At 44.7% G+C, this 6,394-nt stretch overlaps 2 long non-coding RNA genes across 2 annotated transcripts; both read right to left on the bottom strand.

The window, feature by feature from the left end:
* Nucleotides 1-205: 205 nt before the first annotated feature.
* Nucleotides 206-1,153, bottom strand: LOC135566106 (uncharacterized). The gene is made up of 3 exons (XR_010461965.1): nt 1,087-1,153; nt 695-807; nt 206-600 (listed from the first exon to the last, which is right to left on the bottom strand). It is a non-coding gene; the product is annotated as an uncharacterized LOC135566106 (long non-coding RNA).
* A 1,235-nt stretch (nt 1,154-2,388) lies between these two features.
* On the bottom strand, nt 2,389-3,524 carry LOC135566105 (uncharacterized). Its single transcript, XR_010461964.1, has 3 exons — nt 2,801-3,524; nt 2,542-2,713; nt 2,389-2,451 (listed from the first exon to the last, which is right to left on the bottom strand). It is a non-coding gene; the product is annotated as an uncharacterized LOC135566105 (long non-coding RNA).
* Nucleotides 3,525-6,394: the final 2,870 nt, after the last annotated feature.

Raw genomic sequence — 6,394 nt, forward strand, 5'->3', positions numbered from 1 at the left:
GTCTTTATATAACACACCCTGCATGTCTGCACACTAAAATAAATGCAGGACAAATCCATACACATCAACTGAACAGAAATGAATGGATGCAGTAGCCTCCCTGCAGCCTTGTATTACACACAGTATACCACAAACATCATAAGAGGCCAAATTCGTCAAAAAACAGGAACCCAAAAAACCCAAATTCTCTGCCACCGCAGGACATATTTAACCAAAATTGAAAGCACACATACTAACTAAAATAATTCAACACATATTGGTCCTCAGCAGCTGACCACTGTCGTCATCAGGGAAGATTGCCGGATTGTCCCAGTCCATGGCTGGTGGCACTCTGGGGGCCCTCTCCTTCCTCAGGCAGGCCACATTGTGGGAGGACAGCACAAGCCACAGTAATATCACATGCCCTAACAGGGCTGACCCTTAATTGTGAAGGCAGTGAAAGCGTGCCTTCAGGAGGCCAAAGGTCATTTCAACTCTGGCCCTGGTCCTGGCATGGGCATGGTTGTAGGCCTGCTGTGCTCTGGGGGGTCTGTGAAAGGTGTCAGGAGAAAGGCTGGCAGCCATACCCCCTGTCTCCCAGCAACACACCAGAGAATTCACCTGTCAACACAAAATCTCATCATTACTACCTCATAAACACAGTGATATTCTTGACACAGCCATGATGGTTATAAATAGGGGTTGTGTGGCTTACCTTGTGATAGGCACTGATAGATTTCAGAGGCCCGAAAAGATTCTGGAGTCATGGACTGAGCCAGGCCATTTTGCCACAACATTGCTGATCACACAGTCAGCATTGCAGACCATCTGAAATCATAAGATGAGGGAATATTACACCAATCAATGCACATCACTGGCAATGCAGAGTGTTCGTCAATGGACAATATCAAAAAGTTATGTTCACCTGAACATTAATGCTGTGAAAGGATTTCCTATTCACAAAATCGGCCTCATGGGCACCTGAGGGGCTTTTATCTATGTGTGTGCAGTCACTGCACCAATGACATTGGGGAAACCTGTCACACAAAGTAATGAGTATCCTACTATGTGTTAACAGTTGTCCTGTAATTTGTAGATCCTCACCACCTGCAATCCTATAGAACTCCTCTTTGATGTCACAGAGTCTTCTGTGGCCAGGGAAGAGATGAAGACATCTGCTAATGCTTTGATAGCTGAGACACACACACTCCTTATTGTGCGGCAAAAATTGTGGCCTTGTTCAGCATCCCCCACTGAGTACAGGAAGGCTCCACTAGCAAAAAGCAAGGCCACACAAACCATTTGCTCCACACTCAGTGCATGGCTCCGTGCAGTGCGGTGCTTAATCCTGGGACCCAGTAGTCTGCATAGATACCTGATGCCATCTGCAGAAAAACCTGTATCTTTCATATAGATGGTCATCAGGGAAGGCCAGTGGGTCCAACCGGTCCCGAAGCCCTTTTCTCGCCTGAAGGCTCTCCTCAGCACAAGTGCTTCTTCATCCACCACATCTCGCACGAATGGGCATGCCATTGTCAGAGCAGAAAGGAACACACAATTTTTGGGCCTTCATATAGGCTAGTGGCCACACCTGGTGCTGGGGTGGGCAAAAGAGGGCGATGCCTTATAACAATGACTTGGATTTGTACTGATTGCTGGGGAAAATAAAACAAAAACCTTAGAAAGATGCCACCGTCCTGTGTGCTCACAATAAGAGCTCATATGTCATGGCTCACTTGACTTTACGGGAATATACCTAATTTTTATTTTTGAGCTGTGTCATCTTCTTGGAGCTGGGGGAGGAAAGAAAATAATGATTAATACATTTGTGTTACAGTTAGCATACAGTGTACATTGAAGGCATATCTCACCTCCCTCTCAAGTTTTTTTTATTTCAAGGTCCAGTTTCCTAATTGTCCTCTTTTTTATTTAGGACTCCAGTGCAAGATTTTCCATCTTTTTTCTTCTTGTACTGAATGTCTATGTCTGCCAGTTCATTTGGCGCGGAGGTGGTTGCCATACAACTTTCTGATAGCTTGTGAGCTCAGAACACAATACAATTAGCGCAGCTGGAATTTGGCAAGGATGTGGTGTCCTTTTATTAATACGCACTATGTTGCCAGGCTGGTTTTCCCACTGTATAGCATCTGGGTCCTGTAAAAAGAAATTAGATTTTTGATTTTGATGAGGACTCCTCACCATTGTAGAGTAAATAGTACTTTCACAGTCTTAACATGATACCTCATGCCTTCTGGAATCCAGAGAGATGGTCTCCCTCCTCATCATCGTCTCCATCATGTGCTGTTGCTGCTGCACTGGGGCCTTCACCTATCACATTTAATCGGATTCATATTGAAGCTAGTAGACAAGACATGCCAGGCCTACAGTATGCCTTTGATGGAGTACTCACTGGATCAGCATCGTCTGGTGCTTGTGCTGGTGGCTCTAACAGGAACACAGTGCTGCCAGGCACTGCAAGGCAATAGGTAAACCAAAGTCAGACAGTCCAAATTGATTCAATATGAATGTGGTTGTATCCCATGTAGAGATGGAAGGACATACCTTGAATGAAGCGGGTGGCATCTTGGGAGGAACCTATGCTCGTCTCTTTCCCCCCAGGGATCCCCTCTAAGACGGGCCTGCCTTTATTTAGAGGCCATGTCCTCTGCTGGGGTAAGGTCAGCCTTTGGTGACCCACCACCCGTGCCTTGTCTGTGGGTATTCTTTTTCACTGCTAAAACAGTACAGACAATGTGTGAGCAGGCACCTTCTGGGTACAATATATGCTTGTGCTTTGTTAAATATTAGTCAGGGACCATACCATTCTGCAGAATGTTCTTGTATTTGATTTTGACCTGCTGCCATGTCCGTTTTGGCCCGTTCATGTTTAATCTACACACACACACACACACACACATTTAATGGAGTCACACTGCAAAAAATTACTTGGTATTTTTGTCTTGTTTTCAGTAAAAAGTTACTTTACACAATTTCACTCATATCTGCAGTGCATTTCAATTAAACATTTAACCGTTTCATAATTACAGTACAACTGCATTTTTGGAGATGTGAATTAAATATTTGAATTGTAATTGTGATGTTTCAGCGGAGCGGTGAGTGTGTAATTGTGCACTACTTACGCATTCAGGCGGTCTGCAATACTTTGCCACGCTTTTTCTCTTTGCTTTATCACTGTGGCGTGTTGCCTTTCTTCTTAATTATATCTTTTACCTCCTCGTATGCCTCCATGAGGATTTGTGCTTCCGACGGGGAAAAGTACGCGGCTCTAGTTGCCATGGTAAATCAGTTAATCTGTGATCTGTGGCGGGGTCTATTTGAGTGAGCCGTGAGCGCGCACCTATCCAGGATTGGTTTCACCTGGCTTAATGAATCCGTGTCTGCTCATCCTGGCTTGGTCTTTGTGCAACCAATTAAGCCTGGACGCACATGTTTTGGCTTCATTGAGCTCAGCTGAGTCATTTATCCCGGATGTCTTAATTCTACTTTTGTGCAACAGGCCCCAGATGAGTTATTCTGTTTATAGTATGCATGTTGAAGGGGGGGGTGTCGTCTACCATCGTTCACACCCCACCATTCACTTCCAGAAGGTCTGAAACCCAGAATGCATTGTATGTCAACAACATGGCTCCACACATAGCTGGAATTAGCTTAGCTTATCATAATCAGTACATACTTCAAAAAAGTATTTTACACACAATGTGTTCATTACTGTCTATGCAAGAATCGGAATGCATGTTTTGTACTTGAAAACGTGAATAAAACAGCAAATATATAAATAATTACCACACAAAACATTTTCTGAGAGTGATTCAATGATACAAGTGGCGCGTGCCGGCAGTGAATCACGTAAAATCACACTCCCACTCTGAGCCATTCAGTGTTGTTGTTTATGTATGTAGCTAGTGAGCTAAGCTGAAGCATTAGCAATGTCTTTCAAAAGGAGACAACTTACAAATGTGGAAATTCTGGAGATTTCATAAAAATTCTGACAATGACTGAGTATGAAAGTCAGGAATCTGACCGTGACAGTGAGGAGCTGCCCCCCAACCTTGAAGCCATTGAGAACCCTGAATCTGTGGACCCTTTGTCCACTAACAAAATCCCGGGTCCCTTTGAAGATGCTGGTGGTGATGGAGGTAGACCGACAGTGGATGAAGTACAGGAGTTCTGTGATGCTGGAAGGCCGCCAGCCATTTCACCCCTCCTGGCCCTGCTGTTTACGTTGATGTGTCCCAGTTTGGAGTGCCCCTTTTATAGCGAGACCAACCCCGATTTATCAGTGCCATTTGAGAAAGAAAAAGCATAGCTGCGTTCTACGTCCTGCGACCCCAGCGCGTATGACAACAGTACAAAACCAAAGATATTGGTTTGTTTTAAGCAATTGATCTTGTCATCGTGTTGATGATCAGCTTTTATACTAACATCACCAATCTGAGGTCAAAAGGATGTGTGATTTCGCCCCCAATTCGACGTGGTCATGGAAAGTAGTGTAATATACATGAATTAGAAATGGCAAAATAATTCAATGTCTTAATTTAGGATGATAGTAAATACAGCAAACTCAACTAAAAATAAATGTCTCACTTGTTTAACTATTTAGATAAATGCTTTTCCTAAGCACATTTTAACCAGGTGTTCTAGACTTGAGCGTCCATATGGTCTGTGCAGCAGGCTGAACGTTTGATGTCCCTAATTTTAAATTGATGGGCCAATATAACCACCTAGGAGTTCAGTTGGTACAGCATTCTCCCTCATGGGTACAACAAAATATAGCCTCGCACAAGGCCCTACCTCAAAAATATGTTAACCAGCCAGAAACCACAATACCATGCACCCACTACGGTCAAAAGATTTTTGGTGCACCTAAGATATATGATACGGTACTGTATTCTGTGAGGTGGAATTACAGTATAATTTGAAAATACAAGCAATGTCTTTCCCTTTGCCCACAACATTTTCCCACAATGCACCATAATTTACAATATGCTGCAGTAAAATGTTGAAAATACAAACATTGCTGTTGATCCATTGAGGACATAGACTGGCTGTTGGTCCGTTGAGGATATGGACTGGCTGTTGGTTCGTTGAGGATATGGACTGGCTGTTGGTCCGTTGATGATATGGACTGGCTGTTGGTTCGTTGAGGATATGGACTGGCTGTTGGTCCGTTTGAGGATATGGACTGGCTGTTGGTTCGTTGAGGATATGGACTGGCTGTTGGTCCGTTGAGGATATGGACTGGCTGTTGGTCCGTTGAGGATATGGACTGGCTGTTGGTCCGTTTGAGGATATGGACTGGCTGTTGGTCCGTTGAGGATATGGACTGGCTGTTGGTCCCGTTTGAGGATATGGACTGGCTGTTGGTCCCGTTTGAGGATATGGACTGGCTGTTGGTCCGTTTGAGGATATGGACTGGCTGTTGGTCCGTTTGAGGATATGGACTGGCTGTTGGTCCGTTTGAGGATATGGACTGGCTGTTGGTCCGTTTGAGGATATGGACTGGCTGTTGGTCCGTTTGAGGATATGGACTGGCTGTTGGTCCGTTTGAGGATATGGACTGGCTGTTGGTCCGTTTGAGGATATGGACTGGCTGTTGGTCCGTTTGAGGATATGGACTGGCTGTTGGTCCGTTTGAGGATATGGAAATGACCAGAAGCGAGATACAGTAGGAAAGAGTTTATGTATTGAGTGTGTATTCCTGGGTTTCTGACAACACAATCACCCTTTCTCACACATCTGTTTTGACAGTAAAGGCCTGAAGACAGACAAGCTTCCAGCTCACGTGTTTGAAATCGATGAAGACGCTAAAGATGAGGTGAGTGGGACTTGATCTCTCTGTGTGTGTGTGTGTGTGAGAGAGAGAGAAACATTGATTATCAGATAATGTTGAGTGGTCTAGTATTGACCTAAGGTCTTCTGTGTGGTCAGTTCACTCACGCCTTCTGGCCTTGTTGGCTTGGTGGTGGTCCTGTTTGAAATACCCTTTTGACATAATGGAGTTAAGGATTGGTCGATAAAGAGAAGGACTTTGATAGTCAACTCATCCACTTGATACTGTATTGGCTATAACCCCCACCCCCACCCCCACCCAAAGTATTTATGAAAATATGCCTACAACGAGAATGCAGTACATCAAATAACAGCAATTCAATACAGACACCGTAGCTTACATCCAGACAACCCTAACCCCCACTGTGCCACTACGATGTGGGTTTGTGGTGAAAGGACATGCAGCTGTGCCCAGACTGCACAAACAGACTGAGAGAGATCCAGACCTCACTGGACTTAGAAACCAGAGCTCTTCTCCTCTATAAATACCCCCTCCCAAAACCCCAATCCCCCGGCCCAGCTCTCAACGGCCCGGCCGGATGTGATAATCTTAGCATTAAAAAGG

Source organism: Oncorhynchus nerka, unplaced genomic scaffold (genome assembly GCF_034236695.1).
Source record: "Oncorhynchus nerka isolate Pitt River unplaced genomic scaffold, Oner_Uvic_2.0 unplaced_scaffold_7219, whole genome shotgun sequence".
NCBI lineage: Eukaryota > Metazoa > Chordata > Actinopteri > Salmoniformes > Salmonidae > Oncorhynchus > Oncorhynchus nerka.